Here is a 26,238-nt window from a genome sequence, read left to right on the forward strand (position 1 = left end):
TGCTTATAAAACAGGTAAGAAGACCCTGCCTTTAACCTGGCCACTGCAGATTGCCCTTCTACTTTGAGAACTCCTGGAGTCCACCTTGGGAGGAGACAGCCAGAATGGACATTCCTCAGGATCCTGAACCCTTGCTCCCCTGACAGCATTTGTTCACCCATCACACTGTGCTTTAGGATGAGATTCAGAGTATCAGACTACCATTTAAATGCTCATAACCTAGCCAGCAGCCATTCAATACTGGTCCCTTAGCTCAGCAGTGTGGGGTTTGGTTTCAGACTCCTGACAGGACTCCTGCAAGAAGCAACTGGTTTGGCTCAGGACACCAAGCCAGATGCAAAACCAGCTTACAGAGGATCACTGGGACTTGGAGGGTTAAGCCTACCCTCCCTCCTGCCTGCCCCCTGTAGTGCTGGCCTCAGCTGCTTGGAATCCCTGGGATCCTGTAGGGCCCTCCTGCCAGCCAGATGGGCAGCAGCGCCAGGAGAGGAGGAGGAGGTGAAGTGGAAACAGGCCTCAGAGTACCCCCAGGCAGGAGGGGAAGGGAAGAGGAGGAATGGAGGGAGTACAGAGGTAGGGAAGCCTCACTGGCCTAGAGTAGAGAAGGCAGAACTCTTTGCAAGCCAGGCAGGAGGCAGGGGCTGCCTCAGGGCTTTCCAGCAGTGGGGAGATCAGGGCATGGACCATTGTGCTCATCAGGCCTCTAACTCTGAGCCAGCTCTTGGCACGAAACCCTACCCTATGCTGGCTCCTGCTCCTTCTTTCTTTTTTCTTAATAAGGTCGAATCAGAGTGAGTCAGAGAAGCCAAGTTTCCTGTTAGGCTCTTTTTGAATAAACTGCTCTGAACACAGCTTGGGCCTCTGCACAGTCTCCCAAGGCCAGAGCTGTGGCCCTGCCAGCTCCTTGCTGAGACTGGAGACTTGGGGTCCCCAGGATGATGGAGCTAGGGTCTTGGCCTAGCCAGGCCTCTGTCCTGGGAAACCAATTAAGCTGTCAGAGCTTCAGAGTCTTCATTTATAGCCTGGGGGTAATATCTTTCTTGTGGTATATTGGGAAAATAAATGAGAAGATTATGAAAAGTACCCAGCATAGTACCAGCCATGTGGCCACTATTTTCTTTCTTTTCTCTGGATTGTGAGAGAAGGAAGGGGCTCATCTCTCAAGGGTGCCCTCCCCCCGCCCCCTGCCATTTTCCCTGTCTCTTTCCTGTTTTTACCTATCTTCAGCATCCTTCCTTGCCCATCATGAACCTTGTGCAAGGCAGGCACCTCCCCTGGGGACTGTCCTCATCCCTCCTCTCCATTCCCTCGCTCTGACTTCCTTCTTCCTTCAGTTGGGTTTTCCCAGGGCTCTGTGGCTGACAGGGCCCAGCATCTCTGTGAGCCCAGGGGAGCCTTTGTGATTCTACCTCTCCACAAAGGGCAACATCTTACCTCAGTGGCTGGAGGTGTCCCAGCATCAATCGATTGTGGCCTGCACAATGGGGAACTGAGAAAGACCTGGACAGGCTGTAGAGGGTACAGGGCTTGGGTCAAATGAGGGCTTTGAGTCCCCAGGTTGGGCTGGTCCTGAGCTGTCTGGAGGTGAAGCAGGCAGGCAGCTTCTCTGGAGGCCTGCCCCTACAGGCCAGGATTCACACCCGCATTTTTAAGACCCAGGCATGTGGTTAAGGCTTGCTGCCAGTCCCTGGCACTAGAAAACTGGTCTCAAGGGACCTTGAAGACACAGTGATACAGGGCTGAAAAAGCTTGTTGACTATGTATGACTTTTAAGCACCTACTGTGTGCTCAGCTCTAGACTGGGCTGTCTGTTGCTGGGGCTCCCATGGAGTGGTCAGTGTCTCTTGCCCTTGTGATGGAAAATTTCCCAGGCTCTGAAAAATCTGTGGGGGAACAAGACCAGCAGAGAGTTTGAGGATCAGAGAAGGGATGGGAGCCATGACATGCCTCACTGCTTTGCAGAGGAAAACCAGGAGACCCACTGTGGGTCAGAATGTTTCTGTGGTTGGGAAGGGGTAAGGCAGACTCTGGTGCTCCTGCCCTGTTTCTCACATTGGGCAGAGCTGGGTATCCTCCTCCTCCCATGATCGCTAACTGCTGAGCCCAGGCCCTGGCACCTGGGTGGGCAGCCCAGGAAGAGCCGTGGATAGTTTTTGTGCTGAATTGGGAGTGGAAGCCCCAGCCACTCTGGAAAGTGGGCTGGAGGAAGTGCTGAGTGAGGTCTGGCAGCTGGCACAGAATTTGCTGACTAGGCAGGGAGAGGACCACCGAGTGACCACTGCCAGCTGGGCCCTGAGCCCATCCTTCCCCTGCAGCCACATCTAGTGCAATGGTGGGGGAGGCGGGTGGTGGGGGTGGGGGGGGGGAGCTTCAGTCCCCAGAGCCCAGGCAGCAGGGACAGGGGCATGGAGGGGGCTGGGGACCTTTGGCTTAGAAGCATCTTTCTTTAGTGTTGGAACTTCAGAGAAGCCAGGAAGTGGGGGAGGTGAGGTCAGAGACAGATGGGGTGAGAGGGGAAGGGAAGGAACCCACCCTTCTCTAGGACTCATGGGAATTTGGTGGCTCTGGCCATCTCCCACTCAGTTTTTCCTCCCAGCAAGGCCTCTCTGGGCCCCTCCCCCATGGTTCTTGGGGAATTGGAAATACTGGCCCTAATAGAACAGTCTTGGCATCAAGGCAAGGCTCTGTGGAGTCAGGAAGTGCCTCCTCAGCCCCCAGCCTAGCCAGCTTCTCCCCTTCCTGATTTTCTCCTCCTCTCAACAGGCAGCCATGGCGTTGGGGCCTGCTTAATGATGCATTCCTTGTTCCCATCCCCACCCCCTCCAGTCCCTAGGAGCTGGTAGATGCAGGGGAGGGGTCATCATTGCAAGGTGGAAGAGAGGAAAACTCATTCTCATCCCCGCTGCCAGGGCCTTCCTTAGAGGAGGTCCAATCGGTTGCCTGGGGTCTCCTGGGTGGGAGAGCCCCTTATGTCAAAGTGGTGGGGTGGAGCTCAGCCACTATGCAGTGGGGAGAAGGAGGTAACAGAGTCCCCTGCCCAAAGGAGTGTGCTGATAAGACCAATGAGGATGCTTAGTCCCTTAGGCTACAGCTAGGCTGATCCTGGAGAACTAGCAGGGAAACTGAGGTAGAAACCCTCTGGTTCTAAGGGAAGGCTCTTCTCTTCATTCTCTCTCCATCCCCTCTCTGCTTTTGTTTTCCTGCCTCTGTATTTAACTTTCTTCTTTCTTTCTGGATCTCTAGATTTTTTGTTTGTTTCTGTTTTCAGTCCATCCATCCATCCATCCATTATTTTTTCTGTCTGTCTCACTCTGCTTCTGGGTCTCACAGTCTCAGTTCTTCCACATCTCTCTTATTCCATCTGCTGATGTTTCTTCCAATTATCCCTTTACTTATCCACTCACTTCCTCTGTCATCATGTTCCCTGGGCACCTGGTTGGCTACAGGGGTTACATCAGGGGTGGGCAAACTTTTTGACTCGATGGCCACAATGGGTTCTTAAACTGGACCGGCGGGCCGGAACAAAAGCATGGATGGAGTGTTTCTGTGAACTAATATAAATTCAAAGTAAACATCATTACATAAAAGGGTACGGTCTTTTTTTATTTTATTTCAATAGTTTTATTCATTTCAAACATTTTAACAAGAAGAATGTAAACACTAATTATTATAATTTGAAACTTCAAAAAATGGAGGAATCATAGCACAATAACATACCTTATATTGAAGATGGCAAAGGCAAAATAAAATTGCCTAACAAAGGAAAGGTACAAAAGCCTTTCAAATTAAACTTAAATATAATAAAATAATTTAAAACTAAAACAAATAGAAAAGAACAAAATGTGTAAACAGTAAATTAAACATTTTCTTTAGTGCAACTTCCAAATTATGCCCGGGACGTAGATGTAGATGGCAATGTAGACTGGGTTGAAAGGTTTTTGGTCTTTAAAACATCAACTTCAGTGGGAACAGTGTTGTTGGTCTCCTTTTTAGCTAATGCTCTGATACTATGCTCTCCAGGGGCGTGTCTCCCTACATCACCACGGTAACGTGTCTACGCATTCCCAGGGTTATGTCCGGGGACGCGTCCGCGGGCATTACAAGGAGCCTCTGGAAGATTGAGAGGTTGTTCCTTCTACTGAATGGGCGTATTTAATGGGCGGATATAAATCCGCCCACTCAGAAGAAGGAGCTTCGGCCGTGTTTCCCGACGTTGCCATGTTAACACTGCTGCTGGTGAAGGAGCGGAGGGGAGAGCAAGAGAACCCTCCTCTCTTTCGGCTCCGCGGGCCGGATAGAACAGCTGAACGGGCTGTAGTTTGCCCACGGCTGGGTTACAGAGAGAAGCAAATCTCTCTGGTCTCCAAAGAGCTTGTAGGCTAGTGAGGTTGATACAAATGAACAGAAGGAACAGCGTGAGGAGTCCTGAGTGGAGGCGAAGACATTGTGCTGCCTCTTCGTGACCTCTGAGAGACATTTCTATCTTCCTCAGTCTCTGTCCATCTGTCTGTCTCTGGCTGTGACTTTCCTAGTGTCACCTTTGTGAGGTGACTTGCTCTCCGCTTTCTGAGGGACACATGCAGTTTGCTTCTTTCCCTGTGGTGAGGGAGGCAGGTGGTCTGGGCAAGGGTAGAGGTAGGTGATAGGAGGAATGTGGCCTTCAGGGCCAGTGCTGACAGACGTGTGCTGAGGGCCATGCCTGATGTAGTTCTGGGTGAGATAAGATGAGGGTCATGGGTATGGACTAGCTCCTATTGTATGCCATAGGACAAACAAAGTAAGGTTCTTTCCTGTACTTTAGTGTAAGTGACCCCACCTCCAGGAATCCTCTATGAGTTCAGTTTTGCCCACCTAGGGGCTGGTAGATGAAGGGACCACAGCTTTAAATAGATTTTCAATTCAGATTACAAATGAAATACATCAATGATAGGAAATTTAGAAAGGGTAACTATCATGACCTACTTTTCTTTCTAGTATTCATATTGATCACAGGAGCGCCTGCCTACCCAGATGAAGAGGTACTCAAGATTTTGTTCCCCTTAATTTTGTTCCCATTGCCTGGGCGTGGGATACTGGCTCAGGCAAGGCTCCAGCCTCAGCTCCTCTCCTATTAAAACCTCATCTTCTCTAGGACTGGGCCTGGATATGAGCTAACAGTCAGATCTTCAGTTTTCACTGTGACAGGAGAAACACAGGTCTAAATTGGGACATCTTTTTTTTTAAAATATATTTTATTGATTTTTCACAGAGAGGAAGGGAGAGGGATAGAGAGTTAGAAACATCGATGAGAGAGAAACATCGAGCAGCTGCCTCCTGCACACCCCCTACTGGGGACGTGCCTGCAACCAAGGTACATGCCCTTGACCGGAATCGAACCTGGGACCCTTCAGTCCGTAGGCCGACGCTCTATCCACTGAGCCAAACCGGTTTCGGCTAAATTGGGACATCTTGACCCAATGGTTGAGATGGGAAGGTGCAGCGGTGGGGTTGCCTTATTTCCCTCTATGAAGGACTCCAGCCACTTCCTTCCTGTGGTAGGAAGGACCAGACTTTCTCTGACAATGAAAGGTTGGTAGCAAACTCCCCATGGAGCACTTGGTGGCTACAACCTATGTCTGAAGGACCAAGAGGGACTCCAGGGGCTTCTTTGATTCCAGAAGAAACATCTGGCAACATAAATTAAAAAAATAACTTATTTTTAAAATTTTATTTATTGATGAGAGAGAGAGAGAGAGAGAGAGAGAGCGAGAGAGAAACATTGATTTGTTGTTCCACTTATTTATGCATTCATTGGTTGATTCCTGTATGTGCCCTGACTGGGGATTGAATCCGAAACCTTGGTATATTGGGATGATGCTCTAACCAATTGAGCTACCTGACCAGGGCCTTAAAAGTTTTACTGTAACATACATATAGAAAAGTGCACAAAGGTTACAGCTTGATGAATGATTCCAAAATGAATACACCTGTGGAACTACCGCCCAGCTGAAGAAATGGAACATCACAGCTGCTGGCACCTTCTAACTGGAAGCTCCTTGAAGTTCTGCCTATGCCAGCACCTGGCTACACTGAAAACTATTTTTCTTCGACAAGATTTTAAATGACAGAGTTATGTGGATAATCATAATATAATTAAAGCCCCCCTTTGATTTCATTTTACTTTCTTTGCTCTTACAAATGATGCTGTAATCTTCAAGTCTACCTATGCTACAAAGGAGTCTCAGAGGGCCTGGGTTTGGTTCCAGCCATTATTTGTGATCTGTGTGACTCACTGTGCCTTTTTGTTTCTGCAAAATGGGAACAATTATAAGGATTTAAATGAGGTGACATAGCTCCCACCCCCTTTCCAGGCCTTCACCTCACTATTGTCTGTGTCCATGGGTTATGCATGCATGCATATACATTTTTAGGTTAATCTCTTCCTACCCACACCTTCCCTCTGATATTCGTTAGTCTATTGCATGCTTCCATATCTCTAGTTCTATTTTGTCACTTTGTTTTGTTCATTAGAGTCCACATATAAGTGAGATCATGTGGTACTTGTCTTTCTCTGACTGGCTTATTTCGCTTAGCATAATAGTCTCCAGGTCCCTCCATGCTATCTCAAAAGGTAAGAGATCCTTCTTTTGTACAGCTGCATGGTATTCCTGTGTGTAAATGTACCACAGCTCCCCCCACTCCCATGTGCCCTTTCTAAATTCATATTTACACAAGAGTAGGTCTATTATTAGCACCTGCCTCTCTGCTCCCAGTGGCTGACTGGCCTTCCCCTCTGTTAATCTGTGCACCATTCTGCCCCCTTAGCCTTTAAACTGGAGGGCTAGAGAGGACTGGTTTACATGATCAGTTTAGTACACTTAGTAGTGTGAACAGAGAACAGCTGTAGACAGTGAAAGTGATTTACTTTTTTTTCTCTGTTTTTCTTGAGCCACTGTGTACACCACAGCATTTTTATCCACTCATCTACTGATGGGTACTTGAGCTATTTCCAGAGTTTAGCTATTGTAAATAGTGCTACCATTAACATAGGGGTGCATACATTCCTGATTGGTGTTTTGGGATTCTTAGGATATAGTCCTAGAAGTGGGATCACTGGGTCAAATGGGAGTTCCATTTTTAATTTTTTGAGGAAACTCCATACTGTTCTCCACAGTGGCTATACCAGTCTGCATTCCCACCAGAGTGTACTAGAGTTCCCTTTTCTCCACATCCTCACCAACATTTGTTGTTGATTTGTTGATGATAGCCATTCTGGCAGGTATGAGGTGATACCTCATTGTCCTTTTAATTTGCATCTCTCAGATGATTAGTGACTTTGAGCATTTTTAAATATGTCTCTTGGCCATCTGTATGCTCTCTTTGGAGAAGTGGCTACTTAGTTCTGTGCCCATTTTTTAATTGGATTGTCTTCCTTTTGTTAAGTTGTATGAGTTCTTTATATATTTTGGAAATTAATCCCTTATCAGATGTGTCATTGGAAAATATGTTCGCTCTTACAGTGGGATCCCTTTTCATTTTTTTGAAGGTTTATTTTGCTGGGCAGAAGTTTTTTATTTTTATGTAGTACCATTTATTTATTTTTGTTTTAGTTTCCCTTGCCCTAGGACAGTGGTCGGCAAACTCATTAGTCAACAGAGCCAAATATCAACAGTACAAACGATTGAAATTTCTTTTCAGAGCCAAATTTTTTAAACTTAAACTTCTAATGCCATTTTTTCAAAATAGACTCGCCCAGGCCGTGGTATTTTGTGGGAGAGCCACACTCAAGGGGCCAAAGAGCCGCATGGCTTGCGAGCCGCAGTTTGCCGACCACGGCCCTGGGAGATGTATCTGTAAACATTACTATGAGAGATGTCTGAGATTTTGCTGCCTGTGATTTCTTCTAGGATTTTTATGGTTTCATGACTTACATTTAAGTCTTTTATACATTTTGAGTTTAGTCTTGTGTATGGTGTAAGTGTCTAGTTTTCTGGTTTTTGCATGTACCTATCTAGTTTTCCCAACACCATTTATTGAAGAGACTATCTTTACTCCATTGTATGCTCTTGCCTCCTTTGTCAACTATTAATTGAGTGTAATGGCTTGGGTCATTTCTGAGTTCTCTGTTCTATCTATTGACCTATATGGCTGTTCTTGTGCCAGTACCAGGCTGTTTTGATTACAATGGCTTTGTAGTATAATTTGATATCTGGTATTGTGACCCTTCCAACTTTGTTCTTCTTTGTCAAGATTGCTGTGGCTATTCAGGTCTTTTTTGATTCCATATACATTCTTGGAGTATTTGCTTTAGATCTGTGAAATATGCCATTGGTATTTTAATAATAATTGTGTTGAATCTATAGATTACTTTGGGTAGTATGGTCATTTTATTATTTATTTATTTATTTTTAAAATTTAATAAATCTTTATTGTTCAGATTATTACAATTGTTCCTCTTTTTTTCCCCCATAGCTCCCCTCCACCCGGTTCCCACACCACCCTCTGCCCTTACCTCCCCGCCACTGTCCTCATCCATAGGTGTACGATTTTTGTGCAGTCTCTTCCCGCACCCACCACACCCCTCTCCCCCCGAGAATTGTCAGTCCACTCCCTTTCTATGCCCCTGATTCTATTATATTCACCAGTTTATTCTGCTCATCAGATTTTTTATTGACTTCATTTTTAGATTCACTTGTTGATAGATATGTATTTGTTGTTCATAATTTTTATCTTTACCTTTTTCTTCTTCTTCCTCTTTTTTTTCTTTCTTTCTTTCTTTATTTTTATTTTAATAAATCTTTATTCAGATTATTACAATTGTTTCTCCTTTTTCCCCCCTCCACCCGGTTCCCACCGCACCTTCTGCCCTTACCTCCCCCCCACTGTCCTCATCCATAAGTGTATGATTTTTGTCCAGTCTCTTCATGAACCCCCCATACCCCTTTCCCCCTGAGAATTATCAGTCCACTCCCTTTCTATGCCCCTGATTCTATTATATTCACCAGATTATTCTGTTCCTCAGGTTTTTAATTCACTTGATTTTTAGGTTCACTTGTTGATAGATATGTATTTGTTGTTCATAATTATTATCTTTACTTTTTTCTTCTTCCTCTTCTTTAAGAATACCTTTCAGCATTTCATATAATACTGGTTTGGTGGTGATGAACTCCTTTAGCTTTTTCTTATCTGTGAAGCTCTTTATCTGCCCTTCAATTCTGAATGATAGCTTTGCTGGGTAGAGTAATCTTGGTTGTAGGTTCTTGCTATTCATCACATTGAAAATTTCTTGCCACTCCCGTCTGGCCTGCATAGTTTCTGTTGAGAAATCAGCTGACAGTCGTATGGGGACTCCCTTGTAGGTAACTAACTGTTTTTCTCTTGCTGCTTTTAATATTCTCTCTTTGTCTTTTGCTCTTGGCATTTTAATGATGATGTGTCTTGGTGTGGTCCTCTTTGGATTCCTTTTGTTTTGGGTTCTGTGCGTTTCCTGGACTTGTAAGTCTATTTCTTTCACCAGGTGGGGGAAGTTTTCGGTCATTATTTCTTCAAATAGGTTTTCAGTATCTTGCTCTCTCTCTTCTTTTGGCACCCCCATAATTCTGATGTTGGTAAGCTTGAAGTTGTCCCAGAGTCTTCTTACACTATCTTCAACTTTTTGGATTTTTTTTTTTGCTTTTTGCTTTTTCGGTTGAGTGTTTTTTGCTTCTTTGTATTTCAATTCGTTGACTTGATTTTTGTGTTCCTCTAGTCTGTTTTTGGGTCTCTGTATAATATTTTTTATTTCAGTCTGTATGTTTAATTTCTAGTTGGTCCTTTTTCATATCTTCGAGGGTCTCGTTATATTTATCGGCCTTTTCTAGGATATTCTTGAAAAGCCTTATAACCGTGGTTTTGAATTCTATATCCAGTCGTTTGTTTTCCTCCATTTCTTTCGTTTGTGATCTGATTCTTTGACGCCGCATTTTCACTGCTTCCCTGAGTTGGTAAGGTAGATTTGTGTGCTAGGTTTCCAATATGGCCCAGTGGGTCTGCCTCCCCAGTTAACCTTAGGTGGACACTCTTGGTGCACCCCTTTGTGGACTGTGTGTATAGCCTTGTTGTAATTAAGTCTTGATTGTTGTTGGTATCACTGGGAAGAATTGACCTCCAGGCCAGTTGACTGTAAGGATCAGCTGTGTCTATGCTGGGAGAAGTTCGGTGCTGGAGACAGCCTTATAGGATTAGACTTGCCAAATTGCAATAGCCTCTGTGCTCAGCTTGATGGGGTGGAGTCTCAGTCTTGGCTTCCAGTCAGCCTTGCCCTTGCGCGCACGTGCACGCCTTCAGACCTCTGCCTTCCCCGGCTCCTGAGTCTCTGCCCGAGAGTCCAGACTCCCCCCACAAGAGCGTGGGTCCCCTGGGGCTCGCCTGGAACCGGGGTTCAGTGCAGTCAGAACTGGGGCCCAGTGCAGTCAGGAGCCTCTGACTCCCTTCCACTAGGGAAAGCCTGTGGCAACCTCCGCAGCCTTTGAGCGCACTGGCACGCGCGTGCCTTCAGTCCTCCGCCTTCCCTGGCTCCCGAGTCTCTGCCCTAGAGTCCAGATTCCCCCCACAAGAGCGTGGGTCCCCAGGGGCTCGCCTGGAACTGGGGTCCAGTGCAGTCAGAACTGGGGCTCAGTGCAGTCAGGGGACTCCAACTCCCTTCCACTAGGGAAAGCCTGTGGCAACCTCCGCAGCCTTTGTGTGCACTGGCACGCGCGCGCCTTCAGACTTCTGCCTTCCCCGGCTCCCGAGTCTCCGCACGAGAGTACAGACTCCCCCCCGTAAAAGCGTGGGTCCCCAGGGGCTCGCCCAGAACTGGGGTTCAGTGCAGTCAGAACTGGGGTTCAGTGCGGTCGGGGGCTTCCTTCCCCCTTCCGCCAGAGAAAGTCAGCCAGGCTCTCAGCCGCCCTTCCTCTCTGCGTGCACAAAGACCCTTTGCCCTACCTCCAATTCTCTGTGAGCTTTTCTCTTTCCTTCTAGTTGTAGAATTTTCACTCAGCCAGCTTTCCTGTGGTTCTGGATGGTGTCTGTTCTGTCTTTTAGTTGTAGTTTTGAAATTGTTGTGCGAGGCAGCAGTTTAGGTGCTTACCTATGCCGCCATCTTGGTTTCTCTCTCTCCTCTTCTTCCTCTTCTTAAAGAATATCTTTCCGCATTTCATATAATACTGGTTTGGTGTTGATGAACTCCTTTAGCTTTTTCTTATGTGTGAAGCTCTTTATCAGACCTTCAATTCTGAATGATAACTTTTTCTGGGTAGAGTAATCTTGGTTGTAGGTTCTTGCTATTCATCACATTGAATATTTCTTGCCACTCCCATCTGGCCTGCATAGTTTCTATTGAGAAATCAGCTGACAGTCATATGGGGACTCCCTTGTAGGTAACTAACTGTTTTTCTCTTGCTGCTTTTAATATTCTCTCTTTGTCTTTTGCTCTTGGCATTTTAATGATGATGTGTCTTGGTGTGGTCCTCTTTGGATTCCTTTTGTTTTGGGTTCTGTGCGTTTCCTGGACTTGTAAGTCTATTTCTTTCACCAGGTGGGGGAAGTTTTCGGTCATTATTTCTTCAAGTAGGTTTTCAGTATCTTGCTCTCTCTCTTCTTCTGGCACCCCCACAATTCGGATGTTGGTACGCTTGAGGTTGTCCCAGAGGCTTCTTACACTGTCTTCAAATTTTTGGATTCTTATTCTTTTTGCTTTTCCAGTTGAGTGTTTTTTGCTTTTTTGTATTTCAAATCTTTGACTTGATTCTTGCGGTCCTCTAGTCTGCTGTTAGGTCTCTGTATAATATTTTTTATTTCAGACAGTGTATTTTTAATTTCTAGTTGGTCCTTTTTCATATCCTCGAGGGTCTTGTTAAATTTATCGGCCTTTTCTAGGATATTCTTGAAAAACCTTATAACCATGGTTTTGAACTCTATATCCAGTTGTTTGCTTTCCTCCATTTCTTTCATTTGTGACATGTTTCTTTGTTTCTGCATTTTTGCTGCTTCCCTGAGTTGGTAGAGTAGCTTTGTGTGGTAGGTGTCCTAAGGGCCCAGTGGCTCAGCCTCCCCAGTTACCTGAGGTGGACACTCTTGGTGCACCCCTTTGTTGGCTGTGTGCATAGCCTTGGTGTAGTTAAGTCTTGATTGTTGTTGGTATCACTGGGAAGAATTGACCTCCAGGCCAGCTGGCTGTGAGGATCAGCTGTGTCTACGCTGGGAGAACTTCTGAGCTGGAGACACTCTTATGAGACAAGACTTGCAAAATTGTGAAAGCCTCTGTGCTCAGCTTGGATGGGGTGGAGTCTCAGGGCGGAGCAGACAGCCTTGGTTTCCTGTCAGCCCTGCCCTATGAGGCCCCTGGATCTCAGTGTCCCTCGGTAATCGCTGCAAGCACCTCTGAGAGAAAGCTGCCCTCGAGTTTCGCCCACTGCCAGACAGTCCAGTTTCTCCCTGAATGAGTCTGGCATCCCAGAGTCTCGCCCGGAACTGGAGTTCAGCGTAGTTGGGAGCTTCTGTCTCCCTCCCGCTTGAGAAATCCAGCCGCGCACTCAGCAGTCAGTCCTCTCTGCATGCGTGCTTCAAGACCTCTGCCTTCTGCAGCTCCCCTGAGTCTCAGTGTGCTTTTCTCTTTTCCTGACAGTCCAGATCCCCCCCAAATGAATCTGGGTTCCCAGAGTCTCGCCTGGAACTGGAGTTCAGCACAGTCGGGAGCTTCCGTCTCCCTCCCACTTGAGAAAGCCATCCACGCACTCAGCCGCCAGTCCTCTCTGCTCGCGCGCATCTCTGTACCTCAGCCTTTTGTAGCTTCTCTGAGTCTCAATGTGCTTTTCTCTTTCCTTCTAGTTGTAGAATTTCCACTCAGCCAGCTTTCCTGCGGTTCTGGATGGTGTCTGTTTTGTCTTTTAGTTGTACTTTTGAAATTGTTGTGCGAGGCAGCACTTTAGGTGTTTACCTATGCCACCATCTTGGTTTCTCTGGGTAGTATGGACATTTTAATGATCCAATCCACAGTCTATCCTTCCATTTGTTTGTATCATCCTCTATTTTTATTTTTCAATGTTCTGTAGTTTTCTGAGTACAGGCCTTTTACATCCTTGTCCAAGATATCTTTTTTATTGTTGTTGCAATGGTAAATGGAATAGTTTCTCTTCCTGAGAGTTCATTATTGGTATATAAAAATGCCATCTATTTCTGGTTGTAATTTTGTATCCTGTTACTTTACTGAATTCATTAATTAAATCAAGTAGTTTTTTGGTGGAGTATTTAGGGTTTGCTAGGTACAATGTCATGTCATCTGAAAATAATGACAGTTTCACTTCCTCCTTTCCAATTTTGATGGCTTTTATTTTTTCTTTTTTTAACTGTGGCTAGGACTTCCAGTACTATGTTGAATAAGAGTAATGAAAGTGGACATCCCTGTCTTGTTCATATTCTTTTTTTAAAACAAATAAATCTTTATTGTTCAGATTATTACAGATGTTCCTCTTTTTCTCCCCCATAGCTCCACTCCACCTGATTTCGCTCCCCCACCCCATGCCACTGTCCTCATCCATAGGTGTAAGATTTTTGTCCAATCTCTTCCCGCACGCCTCACGCCCCTTTCCCTCCGAGAATTGTCAGTCCACTCCCTTTCTATGCCCCTGATTCTATTATATTCACCAGTTTATTCTGTTCATCAGATTTTTTATTGACTTGATTTTTAGATTCACTTGTTGATAGATATGTATTTGTTGTCACTTTGTTGTTCATAATTTTTATCTTTACCTTTTTCTTCTACTTCCTCTTCTTAAAGAATACCCTTCAGCATTTCATATAATCCTGGTTTGGTGGTGATGAACTCCTTTAGATTTTTCTTATCTGTGAAGCACTTTATCTGATGTTCAATTCTAAATGATAGCTTTGCTGGATAGAGTAATCTTGGTTGTAGGTTCTTGCTGTTCATCACTTTGAATATTTCTTGCCACTCCCTTCTGGCCTGCATAGTTTCTGTTGAGAAATCAGCTGACAGTCGTTTGGGGACTCCCTTGTAGGTAACTAACTGTTTTTCTCTTACTGCTTTCAAGATTCTCTCTTTGTCTTTTGTCCTTGGCATTTTAATTACGATGTGTCTTGGTGGGTCCTCTTTGGATTCATCTTGTTTGGGGTTCTCTGCGCTTCCTGGGCTTGTAAGTCTATTTCTTTCACCAGGTAGGGAAAGTTTTCTGTCATTATTTCTTCTAATAGGTTTTCAATATTTTTCTCTTTCTCTTCTTCTGGCACCCCCATAATTCGGATGTTGGTACGCTTGAGGTTGTCCCAGAGGCTCCTTACACTATCTTCATATTTTTGGATTCTTTTTTCTTTTTGTTTTTCTGGTTGGGTGTTTTTTGCTTCCTCATATTTCAAATCTTTGGTTTGATTGTTGGGATCCTTTAGTCTACTGTTGGATTTCTGTATATTATTCTTTATTTCAGACAGTGTTATGCTTAATTTATGACTGGTCCTTTTTTATTTTTTTGGCATTCTCATTAAGATCCTTGAAGGTCTCACTAAGTTCCTCGGAGGTCTCACTAAGTTTCTCGGCGGTTTCTAGAAGATTCTTGAGTAACCTTATAACTGTGGTTTTGAACTCTATATCCAGTAGTTTGCTTTCCTCCATTTCTTTCATTTGTGACATGTTTCTTTGTCTCTGCATTTTGGCTGCTTCCCTGTGTTGATGGAGTGGCTTTGTGTGGTAGGTGACTTATAGGGCCCAGTGGCTCAGCCTCCCCAATCACCTAGGTAGACACTCTTGGTGTACCCCTTTGTGTGCTGAGTGCACAGTCTTGTTGTAGTTAAGCCTTGATTGCTGTTGGTACACTGGAGGAATTGACCTCCAGGCCAATTGGCTTTGAGGATCAGCTGTGTCTATAATGGAAGAACTGCTGTGCTGGAGACACCCTTATGGGGCAGGACTTGCTTCAGTGGGGCTTTGGTGCTCACTGAGTCTGCCTTTTGAGTGTGTCACTTATGTATGTGAGAAGTTGAAATCTGGTGTCATCTCACACTGACCACTAGGTACACTGGCTCTTCGATCTCCAAGGAGCTGCAAGTCAGCTACTGTCTGAGGCCACCCAGCAGGAGCTACAGTGAGATCTGCAGATTTCTCATCTTTGTTTGGGGTTTGGAAGTTTTGGAGCTATCTGACACAGCTGCAATTTGTTAGGTTAAGCTGCAAAAGGGCAGGCCATTCATATGCAAAAGCCGCTGCACATAGCTTGGGTGGGTTTGTAAATTGAGTGGGGTGGGGTCTCAGGGAATCACTAGGGCATGGCAAACAGCGATGGCTGCCAGTCAGCTGTCTCTGCGTCTCCGCGTTTCTGTGTCCCCATGCCCTGTGCCCCAGTGCAGTAAACAATGATTCCTACATGCCCTTCTGCAAGAAAGCCACCCTCACTTTCTGACCCGATGCCAGACAGTCCCGTTTCTCCCCGTAGGAGTCTGGGTCCCCAGAGTCTCGCTGGAAACTGGAGTTCAGAGCAGTCGGTAGCGTGTATCTCCCTCCAACTGAAAAAAACAGCACACCCAGTCACCAGCCCAATTTGTGCGCCTCCAAACCTTTGCTTTTCTGCACCTCTGCACCTCCTACACAGTCTCAATGAGCTTTTTTCTTTCCTTCTAGTTGTAGAACTTCTACTCCACCAGCTTTCACGTGGTTCTGGGTGATAGTCATTTTTTCTTTTAGTTGTAGTTTTGGTGTGGTTGTGAGAGGCAGCATGTACAGGTGTATACCTTATGCCGCCATCTTGGTTTCTCCCTTGTTCATGTTCTTGAGGGAAATGCTTGTAGTTTTTGCCCATTGTCAAATTGCTATGTGAGTCTGATGTTGCATTGAGTCTGATGTTGGCTGTAGGGTAATCATATATGGGCGTGAGGTATGATCCCTCTATTCCCATTTTGCTGAGAATTTTTATCAAAAATGGGTGCTGGATTTTGTTGAATGCTTTTTCTGCATCTATTGGTATGATCATATGGTTTTCATATTTCATTTTGTTTATGTGATGTATTATAGTTATTGATTTGCAAATATTGTACCAGCCTTGCATCCTTGGGATAAATTCCACTTGGTCATGGTGAATAATCATTTTAATACATTAATATTTGCTAATATTTTGTTGAGGACTTTGGCATCTATGTTCATCAGGGATATTGTCCTGTAATTTTATTTATAGTTTCTTTATCTGGTTTTAGAATTAGGATAATGCTGGCTTCATGAAAAAAAAATCTTGGAAATATTTCTTTTCTTGAAATTTTTGGGAATAGTTTGTGGATGGGTGTTAGTTCTTCTTAGAATGTTTGATAAAACTCCCCTGTGAAACCATCTGGTCCTGGACTTTTGTTTGCTGGGAGTTTTTATTTTATTTTATTACTACTTCAATTTCATTAGTTGTTATTGGTTTATTCGGATTTTCTGATTCTTCCTGATTCAGTTTTGGAAGATTATATGTTTCTAGGAATTTGTCCATTTTGCCCAGGTTGTCCAATTTGTTGGCATAATATAGTTGTTTGTAATATTTTCTTACAATCCTTTGTAATTCTGTGGTGTCATTTGTTACTTTACCTCTTTTTGTTTCAGATTTTATTTATTTGGGTCCTCTCTCTTTGTTTCTTGATGAGTCTGGCTTTTAGTTCATCAGTCTTGTTTATCTTTTCAAAGAACCAGCTTGTGATTTCATTGATTTTTTTGGTCTCTGTGTCATTTATTTCTGCCCTGATCTTTATTATTTCCTTCTTTCTACTTACTCTGGGCTTTCCTTGTTGTTCTCTTTCTAATTCTTTTAGTAGTAGGGTTAGATAGTTTATTAGAGATTTTTCTTATTTCTTGATGTAGGCCTGTAGTACTATGAACTTCACCCTCAGAACTGCTTTTGTTGTGTCAGGACTGTTTTCATTTATTTCCAGGAAGTGTTAAATTTCTTTCTTGATCTCATTAGTAACACATTTATTGTTTAATAACATACTATTTAGTCTCCATGTGTTTGAATGTTTTTAAGTGTTTTTATTGCAGTAGATTTCTAGTTTCATGACATTGTGTTCTGAGAAGATGCTTGATATTATTTCAATCTTCTTGAATTTGTAGAGACTTGTTTTGTGTCCTAACATATGGTCTGTTTTTAAGCATGTTCAACATGCACTTGAGAAGAATGTATATTCTGCAACTTGAGGGCAAAATATTCTGTAAATGTCAATTAAATCCATCTGATCTAGTGTGTCATTTAGAATAACTGTTTCCTTGTTGATTTTTTTGTCTGGAAGATCTATCCAGTGAAGTCAGTGGGGTGTTGAAGTCCCCTACTATGACTATATTGCTATTGATCTCCATCTTTAAGTCCTCAAATAGTTTTTTAAAATATATTTATGTGCTCCAATATCGAGTACATATATGTATATCAGGGTTATAGCCTCTTGTTGGATCAATCCCTTTAGTATTATGTAGTGACCTTCTTTATCTCTTGTTATGCCCTTTGCTTAGAAGTCTATTTTGTCAGATGTAAGTATTGCTACCCCTGCTTTTTGTCATTTCCAATTACATGGAAAAATTTTTTTCCATCCCTTCACTTTCATCCTGTGTGAGTCTTTTGTTCTGAGCTGGGTCTCTTGCAGATAGTGTGTGTGTGTATCTATCTATCTATCTATCTATCTATCTATCTATCTATCTATCATCTATCATCTATCTATCTACATATATATATATATATATATATATATATATATATATATAATGTTTTCTTATCCATTCAGCTACCCTTTGTCTTTTGATTAGAGCAGTTAATCCACTTACATTTAAGGTTATTATTGATAGGTACTTACTTATTGCCATTTTTATTCTTTTTAAAAAATTAAAAAAAAATTAAATACATATTTTTTATTGTTGGTAGTATTACAGATATCTCCCATTCCCCCCCCCTTTATCCTCCTCCTCCAAGGCCCTACCCACCCCTCCCGGTCTTCTCCCCTCTAGTGCCTGTGTCCATGGGCTATGCATATAAGTATATAAGTTTTTTGGTTTATCTCTTCTAGTACCCCCAACCCCCACACTGAAGTATGTCAGTCTGTTCCATGCCTCCCTGCTTTAGGTCTTATTTTGTTGGTCAATTCATTTTGTTCATTAGATTCCACAAATAAGTGAGATCATTTGATATTTATCTTTCTCAGATTGGCTTATTTCACTTAGCATAATAGTCTCCAGGTCCATCCATGCTGCCCCAGAGGGTAAGAGAGACCTCTTTTTTTTACAGCTTCATAGGTCATTTTTATTCTTTATGCCTATGTTTCTCTCTCTCTCTCTCTCTCTCTCTCTCTCCTTATTACAACAGTCCCTTTAATATGTCTTGCAATGCTGGTTTGGTGGTAATAAAACTCCTTCCCCCCCCCCTTTTTTTTTGTCTGGGAAGCTCTTTATTTCACCATGTATTTTTAATGAAAGCCTTGCTAAATAGAGTAGTCTTGGTTTCAGATCCTAGCTTTCATTACCTTGAATACTTTATGCCATTCCCTTCTGGCCTATAGAGTTTCTGTTGAGAAATCAGCTGACAGCTTCATGGGAGCTCTTTGGGGGTAACAAATTGCTTTTCTTGTGCTGCTTTTAAGATTCTACTATTGTCTTTAATTTTTGGCATTTTATTTATGATGTGTCTGGACATGGGCTTCTTTGGGTTCTTCTTGCTGGGCATGGGCTTCTTTGGGTTCTTCTCAGTGCTTCCTGAACTTGCATAACTTTTTTCTTCACCAGATTAGGAAAGTTTTCTGCCATTATTTATTCAAACAGTCTCTCTCTCTCTCTCTCTCTCTCTCTCTCTCTCTCTCTCTCTCTCTCTTCCCCTCCTTTGTTCACTTTCTTCTCCTTCTGTTACTCCTATGATGTGGATATTGTTATGTTCCATGTTGTCTCACATCACCCTTAAACTGTCCTGATTTTTCATTGTTTTTACTTTTTGGTTCTCTGATTGAGTGATTTTTTTTCTACACTGTCTTCTAATTCACTGATTTGATCCTTGGTTTCCTCTAATCTGCTGTTTGGAATAAACAGTGTAGTCCATATTTCTGCTATGTCATTCTTCATTCCCAACTGCTTGTTTTTCATAGTTTCTATATATTTTTTCATGCTCTTGAACATCCTTTTAATTCTTATTCTGAACTCTATGTGATAAATTGCTTATCTCCATTTCATTTAGCTCTTCTTCTGGAGAATTCACTTGTTCTTTCATTTGGAGTTTTTTTTTCTTCCCATTTGGGCTGCTTGTTTGGGTTCATTTCTATACTAGAGGCCCGGTGCACAGATTCATGCACCGGTGGGGTTCCTCAGCCTGGCCTGCACCCTCTTGCAATCTGGGACCCCTCGGGGGATGTAGTAGTGCACGAAGTGGCAGGCAGCCAGGGAAGAGCCCGAGCTGGGCCGGGCACCATGCCACTCCCACTCATCACGGCCCCGCTGCACCTGCCACTGCTGCTGCTCAGTAGGGCGCTGCTGCGGAGGCAGGAGAGGCTTGTGCTGCTGCAGCTGCACTCGCCAGCTGTGAGCCTGGTGTCTGGCACCTGTCAGTCAGCTGAAAAGTGCCCCCACTATGGGAGCACACTGACCACCATGGGGCAGCTCCTGCATTGAGCGTTTGCCCCCTGGTGGTCAGCGCACATCATAGCAACCGGTCACATGGTTGTTCGGTCATTCGATTGCTTAGGCTTTTATATATATAGATATTAGGTAGATCTACAATGACTTCCAGTCTTGGTAGGGTGGCCTTATGTAGTAGGTGACCTGCAGGACCCAGTGGCACAGTCTCTCTGATCACCAGACCTTGGTGTTCTAATAATGTCCTTTATGCACATTGTGTGGGCCCTACTCTTGTAATTGAGTCTTGCTTGCTAATGTGCATGAGCTTGACCCTCAGGCTGGCTGACAGTGAGGTTCAACCACAAACACAGTGTGCAGGCTGTTGTGAAGGTACTTATCACATGAAGCAGAATTCACCTTAATAGGGTTTGGTCCTGATCAGGGCCCATGCCTGGATTGTGGGCTCAAAAACCTCTGTTGTTGTCTGAAGCTGGTCTCTGGGTTTATTGGTTTTGGTCCTCTTCAGAGGGTCTCTAGTATATGCCAATGTCAGATGCTGTTTGTGACTGGCCCTGAGTAACCTGTTTGGTGCTATCAGCAATCCACAGCTTGTGGCTCCCTGTGTTGGGGCTGGGGGCATGTGGGAAGGACCAAGCTGCACACCAAGGCCTGCTTTTCCTAGTCCCAGGCCCATAAACAGATTAGGCAAAGTATGAAAGCACCCAGAGATCCACCTCTGCCTGCAGGCTGATTGCTAGCCTCAGTCACTTATGAGCCTCAGGTTATAGACCTCATCAGAGTGTAAACTCCAAAGGGTGGGGTGAGAGGATTTTCAATGAATGTGGCAGTTGCTTCCCCCCAGGCTAAAACTGCCTTGGTGATAAAGGTCTACCTGAGAAAGATGGCCTCTGCATGCCTCAGCACAGTTCTAGTTCACTCTGCTCTCCCTCTGCCAGAGCCCAAGGTGAGTGGCTGCACATGAAATTTTGTGTGTTGGCTCTCTAAGAGGGTGCCTTGTATTCCCATCTGTCTCTCCCTGGTGGATAGAAACCCTGCTGTTTTTCACAGCCAGATGGTATGTGGGCACCTTTCCCCATTTTGGTGCTCTGGTCTGGGGAGCCTGGTTTGGGGTTTAGACCCTGGATTTTTCAGGGGGAAACCCCTGCAGCTGAGATATCCTTCTGGAACTTCAGCTGCTTCCTGTGGGAGCCTGGCCTGCCCTCATATCTGGACACTTCAATGTGGCCTCCTCTTTATGTCCTTGGTTATAAGGATTCTCTCCAGCTAGTCTTTAGTTGGTTATTCAGGATGATTTTTCTATATTTTAGTTGTAATTCCAGTTAGGTCCTAGGAGAAAGTTAGTGTAGCTACCACTTAATTCACTGCCATCTTGGAATCCCCTGCACTTTTAAAGAAAATGTATTTTTATTGATTTCAGAGAGGAAGGGAGAGGGAAAGAGAGAAACATCAACGATGAGAGAGAATCATTGATCAACTGCCTTCTGCACACCGCCCACTGGGGGTTGAGCCCACAATCCAGGCATGGTCCCCCTCCAACTGCCCTCCCCTACAGGCCTGGTCCACCCGAACTGCCCTCCCCTGCAGGCCTGGTCACCCCAACTGCCCTCCCCTGCAGGCCTGGTCCCCTCCAACTGCCTTCCCTTGCAGGCCTGGTCACCCCCAACTGCCCTCCCCTGCTGGCCCGGTCACCCCTAATTGCCCTCCCTTGCCGACCTGGTCCCCCCCAATCGCCCTCCACTGCAGGCCTGGTCCCCCCCAACTGCCCTCCCCTGCTGGCCTGGTTGCCCCCAACTGCCCTCCCCTGCTGGCCCGGTCACCCCTAACTTCCCTCTCTTGCCAGCCTGGTCACCCCTAACTGCCCTCCCCTGCCAGCCCGATTGCCTCTAACTGCCCTTCCCTGCCGGCCTGGTTGCCCCCAACTGCCCTGAAGGCCTGGTTCCCCCCCAATTTCCCTCCCCTGCAGGCCTGGTCCCCCCCAGCAGGCCTGGTCCCCCCCAACTGCCCTCCCCTGCAGGCCTGGTTCCCCCCAATTGCCCTCCCCTGCAGGCCATCTTGTGGTGGCCATCTTGTGTCCACATGGGGGCGGCCATCTTTGACCACATGGGGGCAGCCATCTTGTGTGTTGGAGTGATGGTCAATTTGCATATTACCTTTTTATTAGGTAGGATAGTATTCCATTGTGTAAAAGTACCACAGCTTTTTTATCCACTCATCTACTGATGGGCACTTGGGCTGTTTTGTAAATAGGGCTGCTATGAACATAGGGGTACATATATTCTTTCTGATGTTTTTTTCTGGTTTCTTGGGATATAGTCCTAGAAGTGGGATCACTGGGTCAAATGGCAGTTCCATTTTTAAATTTTTGAGGAAATTCCATACTGTTTCCCACAGTGAATGCACCAGTCTGCATTCCCACCAGCAGTGTTCTTTCTCCCCATCCTCTCACCAACACTTGTTTGTTGATTTGTTAATGATAGCCATTATGACAGGTGTGAGGTGATACCTCATTGTCATTTTATTTTATTTTATTTTTTTTATATATTTTATTGATTTTTTACAGAGAGGAAGAGAGAGGGATAGAAAGTTAGAAACATCGATGAGAGAGAGACATCGATCAGCTGCCTCCTGCACGCCCCCTACTGGGGATGTGCCCGCAACCCAGGTACATGCCCTTGACCGGAATCGAACCTGGGACCCTTCAGTCTGCAGGCCGACGCTCTATCCACTGAGCCAAACCAGTTAGGGCTACCTCATTGTCATTTTAATTTGCATCTCTCAGATGATTAGTGACTTTGAGCATTTTTCATATGTCTTTTGTCCTTCTGTATGTCCACTTTTGAGAAGTGTCTATTTAGGTTCTTTGCCCATTTTTTAATTGGATTGTTTATCTTCCTTTTGTTAAGTTGTATGAGTTCCTTATATATTTTGGAAATAACCCTGTATCAGATGTATCATTGGCAAATATGTTCTCCCATGCAGTGGGATCCCTTTTCATTTTGTTGAAGGTTTCTTTTGCTGAGCAGAAGCTTTTTATTTTGATGTAGTCCCATTTTTAAATTTTCTTCTTAGTTTCCTTTGCCCTAGGAGATGTATTAGTAAACATATTGCTACGAGAGATGTATGAGATTTTACTGCCTATGGTTCTTCTATAATTTTTATGCTTTCAAGACTTATATTTAAGTCTTTTATCCATTTTGAGTTTATTCTTGTTTATGTTGTAAGTTGGTGGTCTAGTTTTTCCTTCCTTCCTTCCTTCCTTCCTTCCTTCCTTCCTTCCTTCCTTCCTTCCTTCCTTCCTTCCTTCCTTCCTTCCTTCCTTCCTTCCTTCCTTCCTTTCTTTCTTTCTTTCTTTCTTTCTTTCTTTCTTTCTTTCTTTCTTTCTTTCTTTCTTTCTTCTTTTGCATGTACCTGTCTAATTTTCCTAGCACCATTTATTGAAGAGACTATCTTTACTCCATTGCCTGCTCTTGCCTCCTTTGTCAAATATTATTTGAGCATAATGGCTTGGTTCTGGGTTCTCTGTTCTGTTCCATTGATTTATATGCCTGTTCTTTTGTCAGTATCAGGCTGTTTTGAGTACAGTGGGTTTGTAGTATAACTTGATATGTGGTATTGTGATTCCTCCCATGTTCTATTTTATCAAGATTGCTGAGGCTATTTGCGCTCTGTTTTTGGTTTCATACAAAGTTTTGTAGTTTTATTTTTTTAATTTAATTCTTTTAAATATGTGTGTGTGTGTGTGTGTGTGTGTGTGTATTTCTGAGAGGAAGAGAAGAGAGAGGGAGAGAGAGATGGAAACATCAATGATGAGAGAGAAACATTGATGGGCTGCATCCTGCATGCCCCCTTCTAGAAACTGAGCCCGCAACCCAGACATGTTCCCTGACCAGGAATCAAACTATTGACCTCTTGGTTCATAGGTAGATGCTCAACCACTGAGCCACACAGATCAGGATTTATTTAACTCTTTATTTTATCTTCATGTGTGGGAAGAGATAAGACCATAAATTTAAAACAAATTAAGCAACTATCCCAACATGAATTATAAAATAATTCATTATTTCCTGGTGATCTGAAAGGCAATTTTATCATATATTGAGCATTTTTGTGTTTGACTGAGCTTTCTATTTTATTCTATTGACCTATCAGATAATCTTACACTGGTATTGTTCTATTTTAATTATTATGACAAGTCCCCTTTATTTTAAAAAATATTCTTTGCTACTGTCATGTAGATGAACTCTAGATTTTATTTATTTTATTCTAAATCAACAAAAATGAAATTAAAAAACCCCTCTGGGTTTGAAGCTTAAAAAAAACAATAAGAATGTGCCATGCATGAAGCAAAGGATTCCAGAAAAAAAAAAATTTGCCTTGACTTCAATGCAATTGAATCACTTTTGTTATTCATCAAGCAACCAAAGTAGGATAATGCCCATATATATATATTTAAAGGCGGTTTTATTCTTTCTTTCCCCATGTCACCATTTTAAAATCTGAAAATGAAGGCTCCATTACCAACACTAAAACTTTATCATTTATAGCCCCTAGGTGCATAGGATTAGATCAAACCACTTGTGTTCTATTTCTTGCCATATTACTATGCCTGAAGACCTAAGTTTGCTTTTGCTGCAGCATAGGGACTGAGACCTGCTTCAGCTGAATGGAGATGAGGTGCATTTTTAGTGAAGGGCTTATTTGTTTCTGTTATTTTTCTGCAAACTTTCCTTTTCTTCCTTTTTTTTTTCCCCAAAACTTTTTTCAAAGCAACAGGTCCCAGGAGCACACAAAACAACAGCACTAAAGCCTTACTCACAGGCTTTTTCCCTGAAAAAGCTCTTACCTAAAGATAAAGCGAATTGATAAACTGAAGGTACCTTTTTTATTACTCCATGGGGGTGGGAAATGTGTGTGTGTATATATATATTCATGCCCACCAAATTGTTGCTGCAGTGGGGGTGTTTTTATACAAATCTTGAGAGAAAAATCAAAGGTGCTTCAGCCTTGTACTGTGTATATGTATTAAAAAACAAAGTTTTTAATGTTTTTATTACTTTAATTATTGTTATAAAAAGCCTGCCATTTTTAATATGTGGTTTTAGGGAATTTTTGTTTGTTTGCTTTCATGTTTGGGCTTTTGTTTGTTTGTTTTTCTGGGTAAAAAAACCCCACATGCCTTGCTTTTAGTGTTTGAACTGCTGGTCAGGACATTAAATATTGAAGTGTTTTTAAAAATTAAGAAGAAAAGTAAAAGAGCTTAAACATCCCTCTGGGAATTGGAATTGGATTAAATTTATAGCTTAATGTTGTGATAATCCACTTCTTTGCAACATTGAATATTTTTATCTAAGAACATGGCATACCCTTCTATTTTAAGGTGTGTTTTTTTAATTGTTCTTCAGTGAAGCTTTATTTCATAGATGAATATAAGTGTTTGGTGCTCTTTTTCAGGAACTGGAGCAATGGCATCTGTCATAGGCAGCCTCTGATATGGCTCCCAAGGATCCCTGGTAATTATTACTTTATGAAATCCCTTCTCCTTATATGTGGGATGGTCTTAGTGACTTGCTTCTCATAAATAGAATGTGGCAAAAGTGATGGGATATTACTTCTGAGATTAGGTGGTAGCAGGCTGTGACTTATGTCTTTCTAGAACTCTCCCTCTCTCTACCCTCTCACTTGCCTGCTCTGAAGAAACTAGCTACCATGTGTGAGCTGCCTTATGGGAAGCCCCTCAGGCAAGGAACTGAAGCCCTCAGCCCAACAACCACAAGGAGTGGAATTCTGTCAACAACCATGTGAGTAGGCTTCCCAATTGAACCTTCAGCTGAGACCACAGCCTTGGCTAACTTGATTGTACTTTGTGAGCAAACTTGAAACAGAGAACTCAGCTAGGTCATACTCGATTCCTGACCCACAGAAACTGTGAGATAATAAATGTTGTTTTAAACCACTAAAGTTATTTGTTATGTCACAGTGTATGACTAATGCATCACTTTTAAAATCATGTTTTCTAACAGGTTATTAGGAAGTGGAAAATAAACTATTTTTTTTAATAATCATCATATAACTGACCATTTTATAAAAGTCTTCTATTTTGATAATTTTGTATTTCTTTTCCTAGTTTTTCTAAAATGATAGTTATATTCCACATAATTATAGTTTGTTCTCCTCTTTTTATATTTTTTTCTGTCTAATTTCATTAGCTAGGATCTTTAGAACAAAGTTGAATACAAGATAGAGATATTTGTCTTGTTCCCATATTTAATGGGGATGCTTCTTGCATTTCACTCTTTTGGTGTTGGATGTGGGTTTGAGAATTAATATGTTTTTATCATTTCCAGTTCACTAGAGACATGGTTGTTGACATTTACCAAACATTAATTCAGCATATAAAATGCTCTTTTTCTCCTTTGACTTATTGCTGTGGTTAATCAGTTCACTACAGTTTTCATATAATATCATCCATGCACTCCAGGAATGTGTGCTCATGGTGTGTTCTGTCACTGTACTATTGGATTTACTTTGGACTTGATCTGATTATATTTGTATTAGGGCTTTACATCTATATAAGTGAGACTAGTGTATGACTCATTTACCCATTCTGTCTTTCTTTGTGTCATTTGTCAGGTTTTAGTATCAGGGTTATTCTAGCTTTACAA

General features: G+C 43.3%; 1 long non-coding RNA gene across 5 annotated transcripts in view; it reads left to right on the forward strand.

Moving 5' to 3' along the window:
- Window positions 1-26,238, forward strand: part of LOC308255487 — a 43,160-nt gene that overhangs the window by 2,395 nt on the left and 14,527 nt on the right. For 4 of the 5 annotated variants that reach the window (XR_013961349.1, XR_013961350.1, XR_013961351.1 and 1 more), the window contains exons 2-3: window positions 25,028-25,086; window positions 25,230-25,374. This is a non-coding gene — a long non-coding RNA (uncharacterized lncRNA). Of the gene's footprint in view, window positions 1-24,348; window positions 24,450-25,027; window positions 25,087-25,229; window positions 25,375-26,238 lie in introns of those variants that run through there. The other variant, XR_013961353.1, reaches the window with a different exon arrangement.

Source organism: Plecotus auritus (assembly GCF_963455305.1).
Source record: "Plecotus auritus genome assembly, chromosome: 1".
NCBI classification, from domain to species: Eukaryota; Metazoa; Chordata; class Mammalia; order Chiroptera; family Vespertilionidae; genus Plecotus; species Plecotus auritus.